Genomic DNA, 26,922 nt, shown 5'->3' with positions numbered 1-26,922 from the left:
CCTGTCTATATAAGACCTCACAGCTCACAGTGCATGTCAGACCAAATGAGAATCATGAGCTCAAAGGAACTGCCCAAGGAGCTCAGAGACAGAATGGTGGCAAGGCACAGATCTGGCCAAGGTTACAAAAGAATTTCTGCATTACTCAAGGTTCCTAAGAGCACAGTGGCCTCCATAATCCTTAAATGAAAGAAGTTTGGGACCACCAGAAGTCTTCCTAGACCTGGCCGTCCAGCCAAACTGAGTAATCGTGGGAGAAGAGCCTTGGTGAGAGAGGTAAAGAAGAACCCCAAGATCACTGTGGCTAAGTGGTATGTGTGGAGAAAACCAGGCACTGCTCATCACCTGCCCAATACAATCCCAACAGTGAAACATGGTGGTGACAGCATCATGCTATGGGGGTGTTTTTCAGCTGCAGGGACAGGACGACTGGTTGCAATTGAAGGAAACATGAATGCAGCCAAGTACAGAGATATCCTGGATGAAAACCTCTTCCAGAGTGCTCTGGACCTCAGACTTGGCCGAAGGTTCACCTTCCAACAAAACAATGACCCCAAGCACACAGCTAAAATAACAAAGGAGTGGCTTCAGAACAACTCTGTGACCATTCTTGACTGGCCCAGCCAGAGCCCTGAAATAAACCCAATTGAGCATCTCTGGAGAGACCTGAAAATGGCTGTCCACCAACGTTCACCATCCAACCTGACGGAACTGGAGAGGATCTGCAAGGAAGAATGGCAGAGGATTCCCAAATCCAGGTGTGAAAAACTTGTTGCATCATTTCCAAGAAGACTCATGGCTGTACTAGCTCAAAAGGGGGCTTCTACTCAATACTGAGCAAAGGGTCTGAATACTTATGACCATGTGATATTTCAGTTTTTCTTTTTGCAAAAATTTGTACATTTCTGTTTTTTTTCAGTCAAGATGGGGTGCAGAGTGTACTTTAATGAGAAAAAAATGAACTTTTTAGAATTTACCAAATGGCTGCAATGAAACAAAGAGTGAACAATTTAAAGGGGTCTGAATACTTTCCGTACCCACTGTATACTTTAGCAATAAATCAGATAAAATGTAACTTTTTTATATCAATTAAAAAGTCTATAAATATAGACTTTATTATTTTAATTAATTGATATAAAAGTTACATTTTATCTGATTTATTGCTAAAGTACTTGTATATGGGTTTTTATAAAGCTGGGAAATTTTCATCACCTGGCCTTTCTTAACTATGATAGTGAATAAGCCATAACCCTAACAGGCTAATTAAGGTCTGAAACTGTGGTCAAAGTTATCTGAGCATAAAAATATCCAAGGGGGCCCAAACTTTTGCATTGACCTATTTTCCTTTTTGTAATTTTTAAGATGTAAAAAAATAACAATATATTTTTTTGCCTAAAATACAAAGGAAATGTGTCATCTTTAACTTTAGGCCTTTTTAGAGATCATTTAATTTTCAACTTGCTTAACTGTTCACAAAAAAAGTCATTTTGACCAGGTGTGCCCAAACGTTTACATGCTACTGTATTATGGCAACCTACTAAAACCCTGGAAGGGTAGGGACCTGCTTGAAACTCCTTACTTGTTGGCCCGGTCAGAAGCCAACATTGCTGGTGTCAAAGTGGCAGGAACTTTGCTCCTTTCCATAAATCAGCACGACTGAAAAATCGGGATAGTTCTTGGAAGTAGTAGGTCACCCTCGTGTCATCAAGCATGAGACTCACGTTCGGGTCAATTTAAAGCCCTGTAGACTCTGTGTGTTGGTAGATGGTGCCCAGCCCCTGGCTTTGGGCAGAGAGGGGGGGGGGGGGGGGGAGTATGTAGCAAAGCCAGGTAGGCAAGGGTTAAATCCTAGCTTTAAAGGCTCTAATTAGTGCACCTGGCCGGCTCTGCATATAACCAGGCTAGGTGTTCATCCCAGGCAGTCAGCTGGGGAAGCTGAGCAGAGTGGACTGTATTGGCGCTAAAGAGAGATAAGCCAAAATCTCTCTCTGAGAAGAGACGGCACAGGCCGTGTGCACCAAACTGCAAGTATAACTGGTTGGAATGGACGACAGCTGTTGTGTTTGACCGAACTGGGACTAGCTCAGCCGTGTATCAGTAGCCAGAGTTTGTGTTGTTTAATTAGCACCTGGACAAGGCTAGGGATTTATGTTTATGGTTTTTGTTTAGTACTGTGCAACCAATGAAAAATAAATGTCACATTGGATTCTTGTATCAAAACAGTGCCTGTGTGAACTCTACCTACTGCCTACCTGAGAACAACACCCTACAGAGAGCACAAAATCACGAAAAGCTGTTTTGCTACTAAAAACAAAAATAAACCCCCCCCCAAAAAAAACATATACCGCACTACGGTACATATCAGCCTGTCTCCTCTTCTGTTCTTCTACATTCCTGCAGTTAAAGGACCTTAGGTGACATTTTGGTCATAGGGCCCCTAAGAGAGTGGAGGCGTTGAGAAATTACCCAGTCCCCACCCTAATACCAACCCTGACTGTAACTATTGCTTTCTTGTGGAGTAAGGCTTATATTTGAAACACACTCCAAAAATCCTACTAGGCCATATTTTCAGAGAAACACGATAGTTGAAAAATTCCTTGGCTTGTAAATGGAGATGATAAAAAAAAAGATTTGCAGGATCCTGGTCCAGCGGCCACGTTAGTGGTGAATGAATGCCAAATCAGAGCCCTGTGAATCGCCTCTTACCTACTAGTATCCGCGGCTCCACTTTATGATTCGAAGGTCTGGCGTGTCTTCATCGTTGCAACATCCTGGTCGGCTAATCAAAATTGGAGCAGGGCATGCCCCCATGGAGAAGAAGGTTAGCAGAGCTCTAGTTATCATGGACCACTGACGTGGCCGCTGCCTGCAAATTCATTTTCTCATCTCTAATTGTAAAAGTTGCCAAAAAAGTGATTGAATATGTTGATACGCACCGGACGAGGGCAGTCTGTCCAGAACATCAGATCCCACCGCTTGCTCCTTTTTAAAAACAAGAGTGGAATTCGATAGCGTGTGATTTGTCTGGGTTTCAATGTTGCAAAATCCAATTTTTCTGAGTTCCACATCCTTCAGCGTCTCTTCCCCGGCATATAGTCTTTCATTAGTGAAGCTGGTGGGATAGACCTGAAGAAGGTCTTCTTCCACTTTTATTCTTTCGATAATTATGGTGGTTGGCGATTCTATCAAAGAATGTTGGAGGCTCTGGTTTTCGGCATCTATTTGTTTCTTTTTTCTTCTCATGCGTTTTTTCTTCAAATTTTCTTCGATGATATTCTCTCCTTCTTTGACATTTGGAAAAATAGATGGAACGGCATCAAAACTCAAAGATTTTCCATGATGGTTGACATTGATGATGTACGAATCTGGGGTAAAGTGGCGCGAGCACAGACGATGTTTGTTCTGTTTGTTCCCATCCAATATCTTTTGGGCCATAGCATTTAGATCTTTAAAGATCTGTCCGGTCTGCTGCAGCCATATTGTTATTCTTGAGATATCTTTAGGGAAGGGATGCAAAATTATCTGCTCACTCTGGCCCTTTCTTCCAGTTTTGCTATTACATTGATTAACCAAACAGCTAGGCATGATTCTGCCCAAAAAAATATTCTGTATTTAAGAGAAAAAAAAAGAAAGAAATGAGATTTTATCTACATACAGCGGGGGAAATATCATATCATTGCATATCATTACCATCTCTATCCATCCTGTGATTTCCATAATTCCACAACTTTTTCTTCTTGGTAGTGCAATTTCAATGTTGAGGAGATTTATACAGTGGGGGAAATAAGTATTTGATCCCTTGCTGTTTTTGTAAGTTTGCCCACTGACAAAGACATGAACAGTCTATAATTTTAAGGGTAGGTTAATTTTAACATTGAGAGACAGAATATCCAAAAAAAAACAAGAAAAACACATTGTATAAATTAGATAATGAGTGAGAAATAAGTATTTGATTCCTCTGGCAAACAACACTTAATACTTGGTGGCAAAACCCTTGTTGGCAAGCACAGCAGTCAGACGTTGTTTGTAGTTGATGATGAGGGTTGCGCACATGTCAGGAGGAATTTTGGTCCACTCCTCTTTGCAGATCATCTCTAAATCATTCAGATTTTGAGGCTGTCGCTTGGCAATTCGGAGCTTCAACTCCCTCCATAAGTTTTCTATGGGATTAAGGTCCGGAGACTTGCTAGGCCACTACATGACCTTACTGTGCTTCTTTCTGAATGACTCCTTTTTTGCCTTGGCTGTATGTTTTGGGTCATTGTCTTGCTGGAAGACCCAGTCACGACCCATCTTCAATGCTCTTACTGAGGGAAGGAGGCTGTTGGCCAAATTCTCACGATACGTGACCCCATCCATCTTCCCTTCAGTACGGTGCAGTTGTCATGTCCCTTTTGTAGAAAAGCACCCCCAAAGTATAATGTTTCCCCCACCCTTATTCACGGTTGGGATGATGTTCTTAGGGTTGTACTCATCCTTCTTCTTCCTCCAAACACGGTGAGTTAATGCCAAAGAGCTCAATTTTTGTCTCATCTGACCACAGCACCTTCTCCCAATAACTCACAGAATCATCCAGGTGTTCACTGGAAAACTTCAGACGGGCCTGCACATGTGCCTTCTTGAGCACGGGGACCTTGCGGGCACTGCAGGATTTTAAACCTTTAAGGCGTATTGTGTTACCAATGGTTTTCTTGGTGACTGTGGTCCCAGCTGCCTGGAGATCACTAACAAATCCCCCCCCCCGTGTAGTTTTAGGCTGATCTCTCACCTTGCTCATGATCAAGGATACCCCACGAGGTGAGATTTTGCATGGTGCCCCAGATCGATGTCGATTGACAGTCATTTTGTATTTCTTCCATTTTCCTACTATTGCGCCAACAGTTGTCTCCTTCTCACCTAGTGTCTTACTTATGGTTTCGTAGCCCATTCCAGCTTTGTGTAGGTCTATGATCTTGTCCCTGACATCCTTAGAAAGCTCTTTGGTCTTGCCCATGTTGTAGAGGTTAGAGTCTGACTGATTAATTGAGTCTGTGGACAGGAGTCTTTTATACAGGTGACTATGTAAGACAGCTGTCTTTAATGCAGGTAATGAGTTGATTAGGAGCGTCTAACTGGTCTGTAGGAACCAGAACGCATAATGGTTTGTAGGGGATCAAATACTTATTTCTCACTGCAAAAAAAATTATCTAATTTTTACAATGTGATTTTCTTGAATTTTTTTTGGATATTCTATCTCTCAATGTTAAAATTAACCTACCCTTAAAATTATAGATTGTTCATGTCTTTGTCAGTGGGCAAACTTACAAACACAGCAAGGGATCAAACACTTATTTCCCTCACTGTATAAATCTCCTCAACATTGAAATTGCACTACCAAGAAGACGAAGTTGTGGAATTATGGAAATTACAGGATGGATAGAGATGGTAATGATATGCAAATAAGGAAAAAAATGGAAACAAAATGTTGGATTTATTCAGTATGAGCGCCATGTGCAGAAATCCCCACACTTACACATCTTGGCTGCTATCAGGGAGGCTGTCTGAGGATTGTTCTGCCGCGCTGAATGCACTTGGGCAAATCATCAAGATCCGCTACTGCCTGCTCCCTTTGTAATTGCTTACCAATGGCGGCCCAGATGTGCTCGATGGGAGACAAGTTCGGAGACGCTGAAGACCATGATAGCACAGTTAGATGACCAAGGCTGCTCACAGTAGCACAAGCAATATGCGGCCTGGTGTTGTATTGAAAAAGGGCTTCTGGGTCACTTTGGAGAAATTACCGTATCACTGGTTCTACAACCGAATCAATGTAAAACCGAGCTGTTAGTGTAGCTTATTCCTTGCATTGACCACGTAGCCTCCTAACAAATCTCCAGATATCACAAAAGTGGAACTCATCGCAGACGAGGATAGACTTCCATTCCAGCCTCCGGTAACCATCTAGAAACCACACGGGTAATGCCATGAAGAGGGAACGTCACACTGGTCATTGATTTGGTGGTAGATCCAGTGGTATGGCCACTTCTCCAAAGTGTCCCAGGAGCCATTTTTCAACACGACCACAATAAGTTGCATGTTGCTTGTTCTACTGTGAGCAAACTGCGTGGCCTAAATGTGCTACCATGACCTGCAGCGTTTCCGGACTTGTCTCCCATTGAGCACATCCAGGAAGTCATTTGTTGGCAATTACAAAAGGAGCTGCCAGCAGCGGATCTTGATGATTTGCCCAAGTGCATTCAGAGCGGCAGAACATTCCTCAGATGACCATTAATAACCTCACAGATAGAAGCCAAGACTGTAAGTGCGGGGATTTCTGCGCGTGTTACTTAAACTCAATACTGGATGAATCAAGAAGTGTTGCTTCCATTCTTCCATCATTTACAGATCAGTAACTTCTCTATCCATCCTGTGATTTCCATAACTTCTCCTTCTTGATGTTGCAATTTCAATGTTGAGGAGTGTGGATGGATGGATGAATGGACAGAGGTAATGAATACAAATTTGTTAGCAGGAAAAAATAGCTAATATTAAAAACAATAACCAGTTAGATTCTTCAGGTCAATAAGTTTGTGGTGAAAAGAAAACGGAATTTTTAAGCCACTGATATATGAAAAAAAATATTTGTAAAATAAAAAAAAAAATTCTGTCACCATTTTCAGGGACCTGTCACTTTTTGTTATTTTTCCATGGACGGAGCTGTGCGAGGACTTGTTTTTGCACAGTCAGCTGTAGTTTTTTATCGATACGTTTTTGAGGTATGTAGGACGCTTTTTTTTGCTTTTTAATCTATTTTGGGGGATGGCGAGAACTTAAAAATGGCAATTTTTCTTCTCTGCATATGAGTTAAATAATTTTATATTTTAATGCATTAAGATCAAATAGGTTTATTTATATTCATAGACTGTAAGCTTGCGAGCAGGGCCCTCACTCCTTTCGATATGAGATATGCTTATTCTGTATTGTCTGTATATGTCCCCCCTAAAATTGGTAAAGTGCTGCGGAATATGTTCGCACTATAAAAATAAAAACTATTATTATTATTATTTATATTGTTTTTTTCATTTGGAAAATGGTAAAGAGGTGGTGGGGTAATGATTCCAACTCTTATGTATATTTTTTTTATGCTTTTTATATATTTTTTCATCTTTCTAGGGGACTTTTCTTCTATATACAGCAATACTTCAGTACAGCGGTATACAAGAAAATGGCTGATCTCCAATAAAGCGCAGCCTTATGGATAAGCTTCGTACGAGTACCAGGATGGAGTTGATGGAGGGCCTTCAGCAATAGGCCCCCAGCTGCCTTGCCATAGCCAGGGGGCAATGGAACGATTGATTGATGCAATTTGGCCATTTAAATGCCGTCGTCAGAAACTTCCAGTGACATTTAAACGGTTAAACCATAGCGATCAGAGCAAGTTCGTTACTGAACCCTGCGTACTATTAAGTCACACAAACAGAATGGATTAAAGGGGTTGTCCTCTGGGGAACGTATTCAGCAGAGAAGTCTGTCTCCATCCCACCCATATAGACACACATGGACCCCAACATCACAGGTGACACAGTAAGAACATGCCATCACACAGGCTCACACATTACCTGCTCCCCTGCTTTCCCACTTGCACTTATAATCTTGATTCCTGGGACTTGTAGTCCTGCTACACCACAACTACAATACCCAGCAGGCACCACACACCGCAGGTTATTCACACTGAGTCCAGGTCACCGACACTGAGCTGCCACTGCCAATATCTGCCAGGTTCCTATAGATAAAATCCATATGAATAGGCCAGGATTTTCTCTGCAGGCTCAGTGAGAACTACAACTCCCATTACAACCTGCTCTAAGAGACATCTGGGAATTGTAGTCCAGTTGCCCTTCAGCTCAAATTCATTCGTGTTAAACAAAAACTACAACTCCCAGAAGGCGTCAGTAAACAGAAGTGACGTAACACTGGGGGCGTGTAAAGGAACGTAGAGCATGCTGGGAATTAAAGTCCCACGACCGACATTGACCAATGAGAATGACAGTTGACAGAACTACCACATGCGAGTGTGCGCCTACCTGGTGACGTCACAGGACGCAGCATCCAATCAGAAGCCTGAATTCGGGCCACTGTGCTTTCCTCCTCCCACAAACAGGCAGCTAAGGGATGTGCGCATGCGCAATGATGATGGCAGGATACCTCCTCTACGGTGTGAGCAGCCTTACTCCATGCTGGATGTCACGCTGACCGCACATTTCCTAATAGGACATAGAACTGTACAAACCGGGACGTGTGCATGACCCGGGGGAGAAATGGAGACCCTTAAGTGTAGCTTCACTACCATCCAGTACAGCGCCCCCTCTGTCCCGCTTAGGTCTGTGTTATGTCTTTGATGCCCTCTGCTGATCGCAGAGTGGTACTGCAGGTGGCACATAAAGTCATTTCTATAGATTCTTTCTCAAGATCTCTGCTTGCTGTCAGGGAATGAGAATCTTTATGTTATATACAACCAAAAGCTGAAAATCCGCCCTGTCATAGGAATGTGATCTTTACTAGATTATTTGCTTTGTGTCCTGTGTATGACATAATTACAAAACCGATCATCCTTATGCGCAAAAAAAAAAAAAAGAGTACATGAAATGAAACAAAATGAGGCACAGAGTCAAACATATTTGTTACTCGAGTCAAAACCCACAATTTGGCGCCTCCCTTATAAAGAACAATAAAATATTTTCTGGATGTACTTCATCCTGTTGCAATCATCTTCTCCCTAGCAGCCAGGACCTAGACTGGGCCCATTAGCTAACATTTACTGCACCCTTCGCTGGACAATGAGCATCCATTCATCAGACCAGGACCCTTAATTGACGTAATACCAAGCTCCAAAATTATCAGATCCCAGACTTAACTCCTAAATTATGGCGACTTGGTGGATGATCGATCTTGTGCAAGCCTGGATAGGTCCACCGGGGTCTTCACCGCTATTATCTTGACAGTATCAAGCACTGGGTTGTTGGTCTTCCTCTCTGCCTTGTTCCTTCAATTCTTGCGACCATGATGTCCTTCTCCTGTCATTGCTCTCTTCGTATGATGGCAAGTCATAGCTTGGTAATCCTTGCTTCGAGTGATATGTCTGGCTTGATTTGTTCCATGATTGATTTGTTTGTTCTTCCTCTGCACACCCCAGGTCACATAGCCGCCTGGTGCCCCATGACAACTTAGCCGATGGACTTCAGCGCATGACAGCGTTGCTCATATTTTGCATATCCTGCCTGCCGTGCTGTCCCTCAGCCAGGTGAGGAACCGCAGGCATGCCTCGTGTCGGTGAATGGTATGCAAGTGATTGCTCTGTTAGGCTCGGGGAGTTTGGTAACCCTAGTGAGGGCCACAGTTCCTCGTAGACTGGTTCCGGGGAAAAAGGTCAGTGTCCGTTGTATCCATGGGGACGCTAAGGACTACCCTCTGGCCCGAGTGGTCATAGACACAAACTGGCACCGAGTACCATGAGGTCGGCGTAGTCAAGGACCTGTTGCACCCTGTTATAATAGGGCGGGACTTTGCCTTGTTTTGGGACTTGTGGGAGAAAGGGAGGAAGCCGGGTTGTCTGGGCAACAACCAAGTCGCCCCTGAAGAAACCTCATCGCAGGCCACAGCCGACAGGTTTCCCTTTTGTGTGCTGGTTGAGGATGAGGATGATGCCGCATCCCGGAAGCTAACATCCCTGAACTGGAGGCGTTTGGGGGAAACTTTGGAACTGCCCAGCTCACGGACTTAACTCTAAAAGGGGTGTTTAAAACGGTTCTTAATGGTGTTGCTCAAGAGCCGGGGCCTGACACCTGATATCCGTACTTTGCCGTAAATGGGGAGTTACTATATTGGGTCACCAAGCTCAGAGGGGAGGTAATCGAGCAGTTACTAGTGTCAGGGCCATACAGATGAAGGGTGGTAGATATGGCCCATGCACATATCTTAGGTGGTAATCTGGGGGTAGGAAAAACCCAGGAAAGGATCCTCCAGAGGTTCTACTGGCCCGGGGGTCACCGAGAGATAGTGAATTATTGTAGGTCTTGTACCACCTCTCCGGTGGCTCACTTCCTTAGCCCTTTAGTGCCTCTACCTGTCATAGAGATCCCTTTCGAGCACATCGCCATGGATCTAGTGGGAACCCTGGTCAAGTCTGCCAGAGGACATCAGTACATCCTGGTGGTACTGGACTATGCTACGCGGTATCCGGAGGCCGTGCCACTATGATACTCCTCCAACTGTATAGCCCGGGAGTTAGTCCATATCTTTTCCAGGACGGGGTTGCCTAAAGAGGTCCTAACGGACCAATGGACTCCATTTATGTCAAAGGTGATGAGGGAGTTGTGCAAGATCCTGAAAATCACACAACTGAGGACCTCAGTCTACTACCCACAGACAGATGGCTTGGTGGAGTGGTTCAATAAAACCTTAAAGGCCCTTTGAAGAAGGTCGTAGAGAAAGACTGCCGTAACTGTGACTGCCTACTCCCGTACCTTCTGTTTTCCATCAGAGAAGTCCCACAGGCCTCTACTGGATTCTCCCCTTTCGAACTGTTGTATGGCCGACACCCCCGTGGACTCCTGGACATAGCAAAGGAGACCCACGAGGCTGATTCTACACCCTACAGGAGTGTAATCAAACGTGGCACAAATGCAAGAGAGGATTGCAGAATTAATGCCCATTGTGAAAGAACACCTCAAAGCACAAGAGGCACAGTCGAGGGTGTACAATAGGTCAGCGAGGGTGTACAATAGGTCAGCGAGGGTGAGACACTTCAACCCTGGAGATCGGTTACTGGTGCTGGTCCCTACAGTGGAGAGCAAATTCCTGGCTAAGTGGCAGGGTCCCTATGAAGTAGTGGAAAAGGTTGGCAATGTCAATTATAAAATTCACCAACCAGGGAGGATAAAGCCCTACCAGGTATACCACGTCAACCTGATCAAGCCATGGCGAGATAGGGAGCCCGTAGACCAGGGGTCCTCAAACTACGGCCCGCTGGCCACATGCGGCCCGCGGAGGACTTTTATCCGGCCCGCCGGGCTGTGGACAGAGGAGAGCGGTGTCAGCGCCCGCCCTTCCCCCCGCTTTCTCAGGGCCCCGGCAGCCCGATACCTCTCCCCGTGCCTTCGCAGATCCGCTGTCTTCCTGGTCTGCGCTCCCTGTGACGTCTCAGGTCAGAGGGTGCGGTGACGTCTTTACACCGCGCCCTCCCCTGAGCCGTCACAGGCAGCGCAGAGCGGGACAACGCCGGAGACGCTGGAGTCCGGACCAGAGCAGCGGCAGCAGGCAAGGAGGGAGGTGAGTATTGGATTTTTTTTTTTTATGTATGGAGGCATGGGGCATTATATTAGAGGTGACATCCTGCATGTGGCATTATATGGGGGGGGTGACATGCTGCATGGGGCATTATATGGGGGGTGACATCCAGCATGGGGCATTATATGGGGGGGTGACATCCTGAATGGGGCATTATATGGGGGGGTGACATGCTGCATGGGGCATTATATGGGGGTGACATCCAGCATGGGGCATTATATGGGGGGTGACATCCTGAATGGGGCATTATATGGGGGGGTGACATCCTGAATGGGGCATTATATGGGGGGGGTGACATCCTGAATGGGGCATTATATGGGGGGTGACATGCTGCATGGGGCATTATATGGGGGGTGACATCCAGCATGGGTCATTATATGGGGGGGATGACATCCTGAATGGGGCATTATATGGGGGGGTGATGCTGCATGCGGCATTATATGGGGGGGTGACATCCAGCATGGGGCATTATATGGGGGGTGACATCCTGAATGGGGCATTATATGGGGGGGTGACATCCTGAATGGGGCATTATATGGGGGGGGGTGACATGCTGCATGGGGCATTATATGGGGGGTGACATCCAGCATGGGGCATTATATGGGGGGGAGACATCCTGAATGGGGCATTATATGGGGGGGTGACATGCTGCATGGGGCATTATATGGGGGGTGACATCCAGCATGGGGCATTATATGGGGGGGTGACATCCTGAATGGGGCATTATATAGGGGGGTGACATGCTGCATGGGGCATTATATGGGGGGTGACATCCAGCATGGGGCATTATATGGGGGGGTGACATGCTGCATGGGGCATTATATGGGGGGTGACATCCAGCATAGGGCATTATATGGGGGGGTGACATCCTGAATGGGGCATTATATGGGGGGGGGGTGACATGCTGCATGGGGCATTATATGGGGGGTGACATCCAGCATGGGGCATTATATGGGGGGGTGACATCCTGAATGGGGCATTATAAAGACAAGGGAGTGATATCCTGCATGTGTCATTATATGGGGGGGTGACATCCTGAATGGGGCATTATAAAGACAGGGGAGTGATATCTTGCACGGGGCATTATATGGTGGGAGAAAGGGAAATCCTGCATGGGGCATAATAAGGGGGGAACAGCCTGCCTATTGAGGACCTATGCTGCCTATTGGGGACATTTACCTGCCTATTGGGGACATTTACTTGCCTATTGGGGATATTTACCTGCCTATTGGGGACCTATGCTGCCTATTTGGGACATTTACCTGCCTATTTGGGACATTTACCTGCCTATTGGGGACCTATGCTGCCTATTGGGTACATTTACCTGCCTATTGGGGACCTATGCTGCCTATTGGGGATATTTACCTGGCTATTGGGGACATTTACCTGCCTATTGAGGACCTATGCTGCCTATTGGGGACATTTACCTGCCTATTGAGGACCTATGCTGCCTATTGGGGTCATTTACCTGCCTATTGAGGACCTATGCTGTCTATTGGGTACAGTTACCTACCTATTGAAATACCGGTTGATTTAACTTTACTTGTTCTTCATTTTAAATATTGTATTTGTTCCTGTATTGTTTTTTTTTTACTACAAAATAAGATATGTGCAGTGTGTATAGTAATTTGTTCATAGTTTTTTTTTAAAAAACTATATTCCGGCCCTCCAATGGTCTGAGGGACCGTGAACTGGCCCCCTGTTTAAAAAGTTTGAGGACCCCTGCCGTAGACACTCCATGTTTGGTAGTGAAATCTGAAGCCGATGTGGAAGGGGTCAAGGTAGCTGAGTCGCTGTCACTTATCCAAAAGCAACAGTGCCGAGAGTTGCTGCAGCGGAACAGGGACCTGTTCTCCGAACTACCAGATTGTACCCAGATCATAGAGCATGAGGTCCTTACAGAGCCTCATGTCCGGGTAAACCTGAAGCCGTATCAGATTCCGGAAGCCCGCCAAGAGGTAATTTCAAAAGAAGTGAAGCGGATGCTAAGTCTGGGAGTCATTGAAGAATCCAAGATGGGCTGGTCCTGTCCCATAGTCCTAGTGCCGAAACCAGATGGAGAATGGCGGTTTTGCAGCAACTATAGGGAACTGAATGAGGTCTCTAAGTTTGATTCATACCCAATGCCCAGGGTAGATGAACTAATTGAAAGGCTAGGGCCGGCCAGGTACATTACCACCCTTGACCTCACAAAAGGGTATTGGCAAATTCCTATGGCCCAAGATGCCAAAGAGAAGACAGCCTTTTCAAGTCCAGATGGGTGTTTCCAGTACACCAAGATGCCGTTTGGGTTGCAAGGAGCTCCAGCTACCTTCCAGAGAGCCATGCACCGGATTCTAGCTCCCCACAAGAAGTATGTAGCGGCCTACCTGGATGATATTGTGACCTACAGCCAGGATCATCGAAGCCATCTGAGCAAAGTCCAGGCAATATTCGATGCTCTGCGGAAGGCGGGGTTTTTCATCAACCCGAAGAAATGTGCCATGGGCTTGGAGGAAGCCAAGTATTTCGGCTATGTCATAGGCAGAGGCTTGATCAAGCCCCAAATATATAAAATTGACGCGATCCAGGGTTTGCCACAACCTCTCTCAAAAAAGCAGGTCAGAGCGTTCCTGGGCATCGTGGGCTACTACTGCCGGTTCATCCCCAACTTTGCCATGATAGCCGCCCCTTTGACAGACTTCCTTAAAGGGACAAAGTCGGTTATGGCTAAGTGGTCTCCAGAAGCAGAGGCTGCTTTCCAGGAACTAAAGAAGGCTTTGTGTAAACAGCCAGTGCTGGTGGCTCTGGATTTCTCAAAGGAGTTTGTGGTCCAGACGGACGCGTCAGATGTCGGACTGGGTGCTGGTCCTATCAGGTGAACGGGGAGGAGCAACCCATAATGTATTTAAGCTGGAAGCTGACCTCCTGTGAGAAAAATTACTCCATTGTGGAGAAGGAATGTTTGGCCATTAAGTGGGTCTTGGACACCCTAAGGTACTACCTCTTAGGCAGGAAGTTCAGGCTGGTATCAGACCATGCCCCACTCAGGTGGATGAGCGAGAAGAAGGGGTACAATGCTCGCATGACCAGGTGGTTCCTAGCCCTTCAGGATTTTATCTTCCATGTAGAGCATATGCCCGGGAAAATGCATGCATTGTCGAGGATCCACTGTTTATCAGCGGAAGGTGCCAAGTCCCCCGGCTTTGGGCAGAGGGGGTATGTAAGATGGCCACCGGACATGTCCTTGAGGGGAGATATGTATCTCTGAGGTTGGTAGCTTCAGTAATGTAAAACAGTGAAAAGTATGCTCCAACACACATAGTGCTGAGAGGGTTAATTGGGCGTATTAGGGCCGGTTTTTACGAGCAGTCATAAGAGACGGGTGGGATTGGCTGCTCACATATCCCTACCCCAGGACATGTGTATAAAAATGGAGACCGAGTATCTCATTCAGTGTCTGTGGCTGGAGATGTGGAGACCTCAATAGTGTATGTGCTACAGGACACTGACTGTGAGCGGGTGAACCCGCAGTATTGTATGGACTGTTTATTTTCCTGTTTTGTTACTTTGTGCCAGACAAGGTTATGCTTTATTTACTTTGAAAGTGTGGTTTATGAAGTCCGAATAAACCTGCCTTGGACATTTTAAAGAAACTGACTCCTGTGCCTACCTCAAAAGCAGCTGAGTGAGTACCAAACCCCTACAATATCTTCTGGTAATAAAGTTCTTTGTCTGCTCGAATGGCATACTTTAGTCTTTTACTGATATTGTCTGTGTCCTGCCTGTTACCTTCAGCTTTTTCCATTCGTCTTTCTTCGATGATCTTTAGGGTCCCCTCTGTTAATCATGGCTGCGAGGGTCTCTTCCGCCTCTTGTTTGTTGTCTTACTGGCTTCTTCACTAATAAGTCTTTATATGTCTCCATAATTCCTCAGGCATTCTTTGTTTCATCCATGTCCAGTAATGTAAATCAATTCTGCAGACTGTTACAAAAAACTTCAGGTATGTTGGTGAAATCGAAGTTGAAAATATCCTGTTGTCTAATCAGTTTGTGCAGTTCCACTCTAATCTTTGCTGTTTGGCTACATCCATAACCTAGAGGACATTTTTTTTGTCGTCATATAAATCTTTTAATTCCATCTCTAAAGTTTTGAAGTAACCAACTAGCAAAATTGAAATAAAGACAAAGTGAGAAGGAGTGGTTGATTTTTTACAAGTTTAACCTTGTTTTAACGTCCAATAGATTCTTAGTGAGCAGAAGTGCAATGCTCCCTGGAAAAAGGTATGCAAACAGAAGGAAGAAAGCTATTTCACTAATGCCACCTATGGGCAACCCATGTTATTAGCCAACCACAGACACCATACGATTGCGCCAAACATAATATACACTTCTCAACATTGAAAGTGCAACACCAAGAAGGAAAAGTCTTGGAATTATGGAAATCACAGGATAGATAGACGTGTTAATGATATGCAAATGATAAAGAAATGGAAACAAAATTTTCACAAGATCTCGATGTAACGGGTCCGGGAGGCGGAACCTCTGAGCTACTATACAAGGGGGCGGCCCTTGTAAGGGAGCGGGTGGCAGTCTCTGGGTGAACGGACAGGGAGTTACGGCAAGTGATCAGGGCAGTCTCTGGGTAAGGGGTAGGTACGACCTGTGATGGCGGAGCCTCCGGGTAGGCTAGCAGGCAGATGGTAGATGTGTGCTCCCAGGTGAGCAAGCGAGAGTCTCTGGAATAGCAGGTGGTCACGGCACGTGACGGCGGAACCTCCGGGCTGGCAGGCAGGTAGGTAACGGAGAAGCGCTCCCAGGTGAGCGGGCAAGAGTCTCTGGAATAGCTGGTGGTCACTGCACGTGACAACGGGACCTCCGGGCTGGCAAGCAGGCAGGTAACGGAGATGCGCTCCCAGGTGAGCGGGCAAGAGTCTCTGAGATAGCTGGTGGTCACAGCACGTGACAACGGAGCCTCCGGGCTGGCAAGCAGGCAGGTAACGGAGAAGCGCTCCCAGGTGAGCGGGCAAGCTGGTCCATAGACAGACTGACCGGAGTAGTAAGGCAGACCGTCGGACCTCAGGCAAGCAGGCAGGTAGCTGATGTGCGCTCCCAGGTGAGCGGACAAGTTGGTCCTTAGACAGACTGACCGGAGTTGTAAGGCAGACCGTCGGACCTCAGGCAGGCAGGCAGGTAACAAGTATTCAGGCAGGAATCAGGCAGGTAACTAGCAGGAAACTGGCAGGAAACTGGCAGGTAACTGGCAGGTAACTGGCAACGGGACCTGAGGGCTGAAGCACAGGTGAGACACAGGTGCAAACAACATTGCTCGGGCACCTCCATTTTGGAGGAGGTGCCTTATATATGATGAAGTCCTCCGGCCATTGGCCGGGGACTCTTTAGGGCGGCGCGCGCGGCCCCTTTAAGAGGAGGGGAGCGCGCGCGCGCCCTAAGCACAGGGGCCGGGAAGGAGCGCGCGCTGAGAGCAGAGCAGGAGGAGGACGCCGGGACGGAGCGCGCGCTGACAGCAGAGCGGGGGGAGGAAGCCGGGCACGGAGCAGAGCGGTGAGAGGAGCAGCGTCCCTGCCTAGCAGAGGGCAGGGACGCCGGCACTACAGTACCCCCCCCTTTAGGCCCCCCCTTTTTTAGGCCAGACAGAAATTTAGCTAGGATGAGAGGGGCATGGATGTTCTCCCGGGGCTCCCACGTTCTCTCCTCAGGACCAAACCCCTTCCAATCTACCAGGAAAAAGGTCTTTCCTCTTACCCTTTTGGTGGCAAGAATGTTCTCTACCTCAAACTCGTCCTCAGCAGAAACCGGAGCAGGAGGCGTACCTGTAGACTTGGAAAAAGAGTTAAGTACCACAGGTTTGAGGAGAGACACATGGAAGGAGTTAGGGATCCGTAAGTTGGCCGGGAGTTTCAATTTATAGGCCACCGGGTTGATCTGACTGATGACCTCCAGTGGGCCGATGAACCGAGGTCCTAACTTATAGGAAGGGATCTTGAGCCGGACATATTTGGACGAGAGCCAGACTTTATCCCCAGGGCGGAATTGAGGAGGGTCCAGACGTTTTTTGTCAGCGTGTCTTTTCATACGCTCGGATGACAGAAGGAGTGCGGACCGGGTACTCTCCCATATGGAGGAAAATTTGTTAACAAGAGATTCCGCAGCCGGATTGTCCGCCGAGGTGGAGACGGGAAACGGGATCCGAGGATGCTGACCGTAGACTACAAAAAACGGGGATTTGGAGGAAGACTCGCTCTCGTGATTGTTGTACGAGAATTCGGCCCATGGCAGGAGATCCACCCAGTCAGAATGGTGGGCATTAACGAAGTGCCGAAGGTAACTGGTCAGGTTCTGATTGATCCGCTCCACTTGACCATTAGACTGTGGGTGGTAAGCGGAGGAGAAGTCCAGGGTGACGTCCAGCAATTTACAAGTGGCTCTCCAGAAACGGGAAGTGAACTGTACCCCACGATCCGACACGATGTGACGGGGCAGGCCATGAAGACGGAAGATGTGGCGGATAAAGTCTTTAGCCAGCTCGGGTGCAGACGGAAGACCTGGCAGTGGAATGAAGTGAGCCATCTTGGAGAAGCGGTCAGCGACCACCCAAATGACCGTACAACCGGCAGAGACGGGCAGATCAGTAATGAAGTCCATCGCTATATGCTGCCAGGGGGCAGCAGGTACTGGCAGAGGTAGGAGGCGGCCGGCCGGCAGGTGTCTCGGAACTTTGTTGCGGGCGCAGGACACACAGGCAGAAACAAAGTCTATTACATCCTTGTGCAGGTTAGGCCACCAGTAGTGCCGGGTAATAAGCTGGAGGGTCTTTTTCTGACCGGCGTGGCCAGCTAGTTTGGACGAATGACCCCAGTGTAGAATCTTCTCCCGATCAGGTACTGGTACGAACGTCTTACCAGGAGGAAGACGATTTAGACTCACGGGAGCCACCTGCATTACTCTGGCGGGATCGATGATATGTTTCGGATCCTCCTCGAGATCAGACACCAGAAAGGATCGAGACAAGGCATCCGCCTTGACGTTTTTGTCAGCCGGGCGAAAATGAAGGACAAAATCAAAACGAGCAAAAAACAAGGACCACCGGGCTTGGCGCGGGTTAAGTCTCTGGGCATGCTGGAGGTAAGCCAAGTTCTTGTGGTCAGTGTAAATTATTACCGGGTGAAGAGCCCCCTCGAGCAGGTAACGCCACTCCTCCAATGCCAGTTTGATGGCCAATAACTCTCGGTCTCCTATGGAATAGTTGCGCTCAGAGGAGGAGAAGAGTTTAGAGAAGAAGCCACAAGTTACCATCCTCCCGGAAGATGATTTTTGAGTAAGTACCGCTCCGGCTCCAGAGGAGGAGGCGTCAACTTCCAGGAAGAACTGCTTGTTGCCATCTGGGCGATGCAGCACCGGGGCGGAAGAGAAGGCCTGTTTAAGGGAAAGAAAGGCCTCCTCTGCTTCGGGTGGCCACTCTTTGGGATTAGTACCTTTACGGGTGAGCGCAGAAATTGGGGCCGTCCGGGAAGAGAAGTGTGGTATGAAGAGGCGGTAGTAGTTGGCGAAGCCCAGGAAACGCTGAATGGCCTTCAACCCCTCCGGTCGGGGCCATTTCTCGATGGCAGACAGTTTCTCAGGATCCATTTGAAGGCCGGTCTGAGAGATAATGTAGCCCAGAAACGGAAGCGAGGTCTGCTCAAAGAGGCACTTCTCAAATTTAGCGTAGAGATGGTTCTGCCTTAGCCTGAGCAGGACCTGACGAACGTCCCTCCGGTGAGTCTGGAGATCCGGAGAGAAGACCAAGATGTCGTCCAGGTACACCACTACGCAGGAGTAGAGAAGGTCCCGGAAGATGTCATTGACCAACTCTTGAAAGACGGCAGGAGCGTTACAGAGACCAAAGGGCATTACCAGGTATTCATAGTGGCCGTCCCGGGTGTTGAATGCCGTCTTCCATTCATCCCCCTGACGAATACGAACCAGGTTGTACGCCCCACGAAGGTCCAGTTTGGTGAAGATCCTAGCCCCCCTCAGACGATCAAATAATTCTGGAATGAGCGGAAGGGGGTACTTATTCTTCACCGTGATCAGGTTTAGGCCTCTATAGTCTATACAGGGACGGAGAGAGCCGTCCTTCTTTTTGACGAAAAAGAAGCCTGCTCCCGCCGGGGAGGTAGATTTCCGGATGAATCCTCTGGCCAGATTCTCCTCAATATATTCGGACATTGACCGGGTCTCAGCAGCGGATAAAGGATAGATACGCCCACGGGGAGGAGTAGTACCGGGTAGCAGATCAATGGGACAGTCGTATGGTCTATGTGGTGGTAATGTCTCTGCCTCCTTTTTATTAAAGACATCTGCATAAGACCAATAAGGAATCGGAAGTCCAGGTAGATTAGCTGGGGTAGGAGAGGGACGGACGGGATGGACGGGAACCAGGCAGGTTTTATGACAGTCTTGTCCCCAGCGAAGGACCTCTCCGGTTTGCCAGTCTAGCACGGGTGCATGTCTCTGGAGCCAGGGCAGACCTAGCAAGAGGGCGTGAGAGAGTCCAGGCAGAACATGAAAGGAGATACTTTCAGAATGCAGCATTCCCACCTGCAGGGTAATGGATTCGGTGATGAGTTGAATGGGGCGAGGTAAGAGACCCCCATCCACGGCAGCGACAGACAAGGGTACAGCCAGAGGTTTGGTGGGGATGCGGTATTTCTCAACCAGGGACTGTGAAATAAGGTTCCCGGCTGCTCCAGAGTCAAGTTGGGCTAGTTCGAAATAACGGTTCTCCCCGTAGATGATCGAAACTGACAACAGCAGGGATGGAGAGGATTTATTCTTGTCTAGGTGGACCTCTCTGAGCGAACCTAGACACAGGCGTTTCCCGACCTCTCCGGGCAGGCACGGATCCGGTGCTCCTTACTGCCACAGTAGAAGCAGCTCCCCTCGGCACGGCGTGAGTCCTGACGGGTTTTGACCATCTTGGTCTGGTCGACCTGCATAGGCTCAGGAGAGTGTACCTGGGGAGAGATGGAGGGAATGACGGGTTTCTGGAAAGTAGGAGCTAAACGTGGAATCCTTCTCTCACGGGTGACCTCTTTGGCACGCTCCCGAAACCGTAGGTCAATTCGGGTGGCAAGAGTTATTAAGTCATCGAGAGTGGTAGGAATGTCCCGACCGGCAAGTTCATCTTTAATACGGCCGGACAGACCCTCCCAGAAGACGGAAACCAGAGCGTCGTTATCCCAGGCCAGCTCCGAGGCAAGGGTACGGAACCGTATGGCATATTGGCCCACGGTGAGACTCCCCTGACGGAGGCGTAGCAACGATGATGCAGATGAGGTCTTCCGTCCGGGTTCGTCGAAGACTTTCCGGAAAGCCGTGAGAAAAGCAGGCAAGTTGGACACCAGGGGGTCTCCTCTCTCCCATAGAGGATTCAGCCAGGCCAGGGCCTCCCCGGTGAGATGGGACATGATGAAGGCAATTTTGGCCCAGTCGGAGTTAAACTGGTAGGACAAAAGTTCAAAATGCAGGGTGCACTGATTCAAGAAGCCCCGAGCCTGGACGGGGTCGCCTCCGAAGCGAGGAGGTGCAGAAAGCCGGGGTCCGGGGTAGGATACCATAGTATTAGTGAGCAGCGGAGCCGCCGGATTGCAAGATATGGCACTGGCGGAGGTTGTTGGTGGATCAGACAGAGTGTTCAGGCGAGTATTAACATTCCGCAGGTGACCCAGGATGGCCTCCTGTTGGGACCTCTGACGGGACAGTTCAAGAGCGAGGTCCGAGAGCGAGGGAGCTTGGGTGCCACCGGGTTCCATGGCCCGAGCAAACTGTAACGGGTCCGGGAGGCGGAACCTCTGAGCTACTATACAAGGGGGCGGCCCTTGTAAGGGAGCGGGTGGCAGTCTCTGGGTGAACGGACAGGGAGTTACGGCAAGTGATCAGGGCAGTCTCTGGGTAAGGGGTAGGTACGACCTGTGATGGCGGAGCCTCCGGGTAGGCTAGCAGGCAGATGGTAGATGTGTGCTCCCAGGTGAGCAAGCGAGAGTCTCTGGAATAGCAGGTGGTCACGGCACGTGACGGCGGAACCTCCGGGCTGGCAGGCAGGTAGGTAACGGAGAAGCGCTCCCAGGTGAGCGGGCAAGAGTCTCTGGAATAGCTGGTGGTCACTGCACGTGACAACGGGACCTCCGGGCTGGCAAGCAGGCAGGTAACGGAGATGCGCTCCCAGGTGAGCGGGCAAGAGTCTCTGAGATAGCTGGTGGTCACAGCACGTGACAACGGAGCCTCCGGGCTGGCAAGCAGGCAGGTAACGGAGAAGCGCTCCCAGGTGAGCGGGCAAGCTGGTCCATAGACAGACTGACCGGAGTAGTAAGGCAGACCGTCGGACCTCAGGCAAGCAGGCAGGTAGCTGATGTGCGCTCCCAGGTGAGCGGACAAGTTGGTCCTTAGACAGACTGACCGGAGTTGTAAGGCAGACCGTCGGACCTCAGGCAGGCAGGCAGGTAACAAGTATTCAGGCAGGAATCAGGCAGGTAACTAGCAGGAAACTGGCAGGAAACTGGCAGGTAACTGGCAGGTAACTGGCAACGGGACCTGAGGGCTGAAGCACAGGTGAGACACAGGTGCAAACAACATTGCTCGGGCACCTCCATTTTGGAGGAGGTGCCTTATATATGATGAAGTCCTCCGGCCATTGGCCGGGGACTCTTTAGGGCGGCGCGCGCGGCCCCTTTAAGAGGAGGGGAGCGCGCGCGCCCTAAGCACAGGGGCCGGGAAGGAGCGCGCGCTGAGAGCAGAGCAGGAGGAGGACGCCGGGACGGAGCGCGCGCTGACAGCAGAGCGGGGGGAGGAAGCCGGGCACGGAGCAGAGCGGTGAGAGGAGCAGCGTCCCTGCCTAGCAGAGGGCAGGGACGCCGGCACTACACTCGATTTATTCAATATCGAATATGACCTGCACTTGCACGCTTTGGCTACTATCAGTGAGGTTATTAATGGTTGTCTGAGGACTCTTCTGCCACAGTGAATGGACTTGGGCAGCTAATCATCAATATCCACTGCTGGCAGCTTGCTTTGTAATTGCCGACCAAATACGTCCCAGACAAAATCCGGAAACGCTGCAGGCTATGATAGGATGCTTAGGTCATGCAGGCTGCTCACAGTAGAAAGAGCAACATGCGGCCTGGTGTTGAAAAACTGCTCCTTGGGCAATTTCACGTTCACTTATGAAGGCCCCTTAATGGCACTTCCAACATGTCTTGAACCAATCTCCGGCTATCATTGCGTCCAAGACAAAAGCTAGATTCACCGGTGAAGAAGATAGACCTCTTTTCCCGCTTCCATTCCCGTCTTGGTTTTCACCATTATAGCCTTTTAAAGCATGTCCTTTGTGGGTCCATGGAACACCTGTAGCTGGACTTCTGCCTCCACACCCAATCTCGTGTAAAAGCCTTCTGATGGTTTGTGTACATGTTCTTCAAACCTGATGAGACCATGTGGACAATGCTTTAAAGAGGCCTTCACGAGGGACACCAGAGACTCCTGGGAGCATGTGTGTGGGGTTGCATAATGTACAGCAGCTGGCCCCCTCTAATTCTCATTCCAGGTACATTAACAGCTCAGCTTCACATTAATTTGGTTGTAAACTAATGATACGTCCATTTCTCCATAGTGACCCAGGAGACGTTTGTCAATACAACTCAAGGCCGCATGTTGTTCATGCTACTGTGACCAGGTTGCATGGCCCAGCATCCCCGGTCATGTTTCCCATGCCAGCAGTGGATCTTGATGATTAGCCTAAGTGCATTCAATGTGCAGAACATTCTTCTGACCACCATTAATAACCTCATTGATAGAAGCCAAGGCTGTAAGTTCTGGGATTTCTGCACGTGGTGTCCATCCTCCATTTTGAATAAATAGTTATGTTTTGGAAATTTTTGTTTCCATTTTTCATCATTTGCAGATCAGTAACATGTCTATCCATCCTGTGATTTCCATAAGGCTATGTGCCCACGATGCAGAAATGAAGCAGAAAATTTCTGCAGCATTTCTGCATCTCCCTGGCAGAAAAAAACGCATGCAGATTGTGCATGCGTTTTTCCTGCAGAATACATGCGGATTCACATGCGTTAACGCATGTGTTTCCGCATGCGGACTGACAAGCACTTTCCAGGCGATAGCATCACTTGGAAAGTGCTTGACAACTAGGTCACACTGTATAAATCCATGCAAACGGCATGGATTTATATAGTGTGACCGTAAAAATAAAAAAAATAAAGCTATACTTACCTCCGATGCCGCCGCGTGTGCTGTCGCGCTCCTTCCTTGTTCCTTCCTGGCTTGCCGGCATCTCGCGAGACAGGCTGCGGTCACATGACCGCGACGTCATCTCAGGTCCTGGAAGGAGAAGTGGCCGCCGGACAGGTGAATATAAACTTTATTTTTTATTTTATTCTTTTTTTTCACAGGTACAATGGTACCCAGGTCTGGATGAGAGTCTTCTCTCCTCCAGAACTGGGTACCATCCGCACATTGAAACGCATATTATCCGCTTGTACAAATATACAGACACGGATTCTATGCGTCTCAATGCAAGTCAATGGCGGCGCTTCCGCTGCGCTTCCGCAAAATTTATGAACATGCTGCGGATTTATGAGCGCTGCAGAAACGCTGCGGAAAAATCCGCAGCATGTGCATTGACATTGCGGAATGCCATTGGAGACCATGGGGTGCGGATTACCATGCGTTTTTGATGCGTTTCCGCTGCGGAAATTCCGCAGCGGAAACGCATGAAAAACGCATCGTGTGCACGCAGCCTAGTCCATAACTTCCCCTTGATGTTGCCATTTCAATGTTGACTGTAGGCCTGACCTTGTCAGTGCATGTTTCCAGTATCATACAAATAAATACAATAGGAGGCAAGAATGGAAGAAAAAAAAAAAAAAGACGAGATTGAGAGAAGGGTTAAGAAAAAAGGGAAGAATGTACCAAGATGTCAGGAGATCCAAGATGGCCGCTGACTGATGAGGCTGCTGCAAACAGAGCTCCTCTCCAGATCAGCAGCATCCGAGCCATCTGGCCTCGCAAAAGACGCCATCCACCCCCTAGACTTTTGGTGCCTGTCGCCCACAGCTTCTGGGACCCGAGGAGCCTGACAAAGAAAGCTGCAGAAGCCTTACCGCTCGACCCAGGTGCGTTTGCACTGTGTCCCTCCGACGCCCATCGCCATCTTGATCCGGCGCGCACGCGGTCCTGCTTCCTGAGAGGAGCGCGGCTTAGACGGCACAGCCGCGTCTGTCTCTGATTCCCTCATCCGGCTGACCGCGCAGCTCACTCCGTGAGAGAGACGGAGAGACAGGGGGGTCAACGCCATTGAAGAGCGTTGAGAGCTCCGGAGATCACGGAGGCCTGGGATTCCCTTCAGCCCCATCACCAGAGCGGGGGGCTCCAGACTAGGAGCACGGGACTTAAGCAGTGCTGGGGAGAAGTGGAGACTCCTGAATCTGTGGCTATTGCTCTTTTATTAAGATTTGTACCACAGACCCTGGCCTAATCTGAGCAGGGCTGAAGAACAATTAAAGTCACAGAGGCTGAGGCTGCTGCTTTTATATATCAATCTGTGCAGCAGGTCCCAGCATTATCTGGACACCCTCTGACATTATATCACCAGCCCACTGTTCTAGCCCCAATTGAGCTTGCAAGCTTTGTCCTGGGACTGACGTCTTGAGCATCTTAGAGGCGATAGAGAAGCTGTGCATAGAGCTTTTTTGCACTTTATTATAAGCTCTCATCCAGTGGATTGTACAGCAGTTAATTCTCTTTTCTGGTGTACCACAACTCCCACCAGTAGGATCTACCAGTAATATATTCGGATTCTGACCATATAGCACTACCTGACAAGATATGTCGTATTAAACACCCCTAAGCCAGCAGGGGGAGCCATTGTACCATAACTTGAATATATTCTCCTCTACAGAGCTTTCCAGTAACACTATGGGGAAGTCCAGTGTTAAGCCCCCTAAAAATACATCTAAAGCTGTGAAATCCGTCACTCAAGCTGATGTTGACCAATTCTTAAGGAAACGAGGCTCTACAACTGAATCAACAAAGACCGCCAAGCGCTTAGATATGACAAACATAGATGATTCAGATGATGAATGCCAGACTAAGGATTCCACGGTTACTCGCTCCTTTATAAAGCGAATATTGGCTAAAACCCTCGAACCAATTGGTTGAGAATTGGCAGAGATAAAAAATGATCTGACTCAACAGGGTCATAAGATGGAGTCGCTTGAACAATCTCAAATTGCATTCTCACAACAAGCCAATGCGCTGCTTGATAATTTGAACGCTCATGAACAACAACTACATCTGATCCATAATACCCTGGAGGACCACGAAAATCGGGAGCGTCGCAACAATATTAGAATTAAAGGCCTACCCGAATCTGTGGCTTTTGAAGCTTTGGGCAAAATTGCAGTAGAGATCTTCAGGGGCATACTTACTGATGATGACCCCCGAGAAACCAAACTAATCCAGGTCCATAGGGCCCTCCGCCCCAAACAGAGGCACCCCGAAACGTATTATGCCGCTTTTTGGATTACCGAGTTAAAGATCTGATCCTCCGTAGAGCAAGGGAACAACAGGAGATCTCTTATGAAGACACACGGATCCAGCTCTTTCAAGATCTGTCGGCTATCACTTTGAAAAAACGAAGGTTGTTGAAACCTTTCACAGATGCTATACTGCAGAGAGGTCACCGTTTCCGTTGGTTATTCCCCTTCGGAGTCCATGTGACAGCAGGAGATGTGAAGATCATCGTTAGATCATCTGTAGATGTTAAAGCTGCCTGCAAAACCCTCGACATATCTCTTGCATCCTACCCTGATTTGGAGACATTTCATTCTGTGACGCTGATTCAACCCTTTCCGAGTCCAGTCCCTTGGCAACAAGCTACCCCGAAAGCACAACGTGTGAGGAGAAAGTCAGCTAAGTCTCCGACTTCTAAAAGGCCTGATGATATCACCTGAGTGGTTTTGACACTCGTCGCTGTCCCATCTCTTCGTTGGTCCATTTCGGGACAATCATGAAAGGGTAAACTGTTTTGTTCTTTTCTCCTGGACTCTGTTGGTCTCTGACAAGGATTTCGGAAACGGGCCTCGACCTCTTCTCTTTTTTGAATCCCTAAGTATATTGTTGGTCTCATCATACCATGCCCCCCTTTAGGTCTTGGCCTCGCTATTTGTTACCCCACGTAACTCCTGTTATGCAATGCTCTTCAATGATGTTGTCGTTGAATATAAATTTGTATGTTGGTCATGCTCCCCTAAACTGGCTATCAACGCCAGGTATTATATATGTGGTTTGAATTTGAATCTGGAATTGTTTCATATTGTTTTCAATCATCTAAACTGATACTCTTCTTTTTCCATTTCTCTCTGATCTCTAGTCTTTCCTTCCCTTCGTCCCCTCATCCTCTTCCCTTCCATCTCCTAACCCCTATAGGCACAATTAGCTTATTTCCACCGGAAGCACCACCTGGGAAATTCCTACTCAACTATGACAGACGCCGATAAGGTAATTACTTTTGCATCCCTAAACGCCCACGGTTTAAACTCG

The 26,922-nt window shown here is 48.3% G+C and overlaps 1 pseudogene; it reads right to left on the bottom strand.

Moving 5' to 3' along the window:
- The window catches only part of LOC141167335 (uncharacterized), a 253,708-nt pseudogene that overhangs the window by 40,731 nt on the left and 186,055 nt on the right, over positions 1 to 26,922 (bottom strand).

The sequence above is a fragment of the Phyllobates terribilis genome, unplaced genomic scaffold (genome assembly GCF_046119375.1).
Source record: "Phyllobates terribilis strain yellow unplaced genomic scaffold, ASM4611937v1 Scaffold_11__3_contigs__length_659146591, whole genome shotgun sequence".
Classification (NCBI taxonomy): Eukaryota; Metazoa; Chordata; class Amphibia; order Anura; family Dendrobatidae; genus Phyllobates; species Phyllobates terribilis.
This window is presented reverse-complemented; position numbering and strand designations above follow the sequence as displayed.